Here is a 3,359-nt window from a genome sequence, read left to right as displayed (position 1 = left end):
GTCAAGTACATACCAGAAATAGTTATGGACTTAGACACCTTATCCAATAATAAGATGGATCCAGTTCAACATTTATTTCTTCATATTCCATTTAAGCATCCAAATCATCATTCATATTTTCATTCTCCCCCTCGAATGATGGATTTGGCTCGTCAGTCGAAGTTGAATCATCCCCCTGGAATGGTGGTTCTAAGCTGATTTCAAGGTCTTCATTCTTCCCCTGAAAAGGTGTATGAGAGGAAAAGGTTTAAGTGAAACCCTACCCTACGGTGCAACATTCGTAGCTTGTGGTCAAGATGGATTTTCAGAGTCTTTCGGAATGGGATGCTCATGTTCAATATCTTTCACAGCGTCATCAATAATTGTTTTTAGTTCTTCTTCTTTGTTATATGTTGCCTTGGATTTCGAAGGGATTGCCTTGTCTTGTTCGTTAAAGAGATTCATGAATTCCTCATAAAGGATAGAGAGAGGAATTGTCATCGAATTTTTCACGGGAAAAATTTCCTTTGATTGAGGGTCAACCTTCTGATACTTATTAAGATAAGTGTCATCAAAGGTGACATAGTAAGTCTCTTCGATTACTTTTGATCTCTTTTTTAGAACATGATATGTCGTCGACGTTAAAGAATACCCCAAGAAAATTCCTTCGTCAGCTTTCACATCAGATTTGTTACTTTGTTCTTTAGAATTAAATATGAAACACCTGGAACCAAAAACATAGAAAAACTTAATATTAGGTTTTCTTTTATTGAGAATTTCATAAGAGATAATTGAAAATCTTTTATTCAGGAATGATCGGTTTTATGTGAAACAGGTTGTGCCAACAGCTTCTGCCCAAAAATAGAGTTGTAGGTTCGCAAACGATAGCATGGTTCTTGCAGCTTCGCACAGAGATCGATTTCACCTTATAACAACCCCGTTCTATTGACGAGTGTAAGGAGTTGAAAAGTTGTGAGCTACTCCTTTTTCAGTCAGGAATTCTTCAAACGTTTAGTTTTTGAACTCTGAACCATTGTCACTGTGAATGTTACGTACCAACTTGCGCATTTGCAGCTCGATCTGCTTTATAAAGTCCTTGAGCTTAGGTGTAGCTTCTGATTTCTTCTTAAGAAAATACATTCCTAACTTGTGAGACTCATCAACACATGGGGTCTTCAAAGCAAGAGAAATAAATATCATCTTCCAAATGCGAACTCCCCCTTGAATAATCATCACTCCCCCTTGAATCTTCAGCAAATACCATGGAGAGAATTCGAAAATTTAAGAGGAATCACCAACAATCTTCAAAACCTATTAGATTAAATGAAATAAATCCTTTTAGAATACACCCAATTCTAAATATCAATACCGGAAAAATAACAAAAATTAATTTTGTATTTTTCGATTTTTAAATTTAGACAAAAAAAAAAGCAATTATTTAGAAGGGATTAAAAGAATAAGACCAAAGAAAAGGATAAGAAGTGAAAATATTTTGGTATGAAGAGGTTAAAATGGTAAAAATCCATTTAATTTGCAAATAATTTTGGATATAGGGTATAAACTATTAAGTTGAGTAAGTTCCAAGGACTGAACATGTAAATTGAATTATATCCTTCAATTTAACGGAGACAATTAGGATCTTTGACTTGAAAAAGTCAAAATCCTGTTAATGAGGATATGTGATACACAGCAAATCCAGACGAGCAACAATTCCGAACCGAAGGAAATCCCGATTGAGACATTTTTCCAGTCATGATTGCGAGACCACTGATCAATTCCGAACAAAGATTCGTTCCGAACTCATTTTTGATTTTGATTTACGAGGACTCGGAGTATGAACACAGTCGATATAGGGAAGAAACTCCGAACGAATTCACTTTGGGATATAGTTGCGAATACGATTCTTCCGAGCCTAGAACTCCGAATCGACTGCCACCTCCGAACCTTGAACTCCAAACGCCTCCGAACGCTCGGAGCAATTTGGAGACGAACGTCAAATTCCGATTACGAAAGTAAGATCAATTCCGATTACGAATGATATTGTTCAATACCGATTCCATTTGAGACCCGATATCCATATTGATACAGAGTGCAGATTTTTGATTCCGATCCCATCTCAATCCCGTCATAATTCCGACTACGAACCAGGATGATTTCGTTGTCGATTCCGATTGAACTTCATGGACGGGATATAATCAGATCATTTGGAGACATTAACACTAGAGTTACGTATTTGGTCCCTTGAGAATCAGTGAAGTAACACATTCAGCCTACTATACCGATCAACCATTATATTTGATTATAATTCCGAATTCAGCCCTTAATGTGTTAATTAATTCGCACTTTTTACCAAAAATCCAAAAGTGTCAACATTTTGGGAATAATTCTGAAGCTGACCCTCTGTTTGCAGTGAATTGACAGCTTGCACCCCTTTTGCTGAAGAGTGTCAGATGGCAGCCTTCTTTTTGTAGGAAAATATCTTTTTTCATCCACTTTTTTAACTTTTCACCTTTTTGTTATTACCAACCAATAAAAATCAATAAAAGTTGATTCTTCAACACAATTTCATGTCTTTGACTAAATTTTCACCAGATTTTGTCCTCTTATTCAAAAATAATAATAATTTTTTTTTAAATGACAACTTTTATGAAACTTTTGGTACCCATTTAAGATTCAACATTGATGTTGGTTTCTTGCATACCCATTTATTTGAAGAAAACCGATCATCTTTAAAAAATAATACTCGTTTTTTAGTTGGAAAACAAAATTATCCAAAAACTTCATTGAAGCAACCAAATACTCTTTTCTCTTTTCTCCAACTTCTAATATCTTTATCTGAAGAAAAATGAGAAGTGAAGTTTCTTTGAACATGTTTGACTTCAATTTTCTAAACCTTATCACAAGCTTGAGGAACTTGTACCTTGGACATCAAAACCTTCTTCATTTTACTCTTGTTATTTTTCTTCTTCTTTCTTTCTTTTCTGATTTCTAGGCTTCAGAAACGAAATTCAGATCTGAACAACCTTTTAATCTTTCTGAATATGAACATTTGAAGACTTTTGAACACAATCCTTAGGAGTTTGATAAATCTGAACATCCTAAATTATTGGCTTTCTGTAAGGAATTAATCATTCAAAAACATCATCAGAACACAAAAAATCATCTGTTGTTATTCCAATAGAACAAAACACCTTCACTTTCATGATATCTGAATTTTTACATTTAGATTCATCTTCAGAACTACTAGATTTGGATTGTGAAGCTTCTGAAAAACTTGAAACACTTGACTCCCACTCAACAAGAACATTTGGAGCCACTTTTTCTTCAGAAACTTGAAGAACATCACGAACTTCTCCAAGAATAACAAGAACATCTTCTTC

This window comes from Lactuca saligna, chromosome 7 (genome assembly GCF_052625555.1).
Source record: "Lactuca saligna cultivar CGN05327 chromosome 7, ASM5262555v1, whole genome shotgun sequence".
NCBI lineage: Eukaryota > Viridiplantae > Streptophyta > Magnoliopsida > Asterales > Asteraceae > Lactuca > Lactuca saligna.
Note: the sequence above shows the minus strand (reverse complement) of the source record.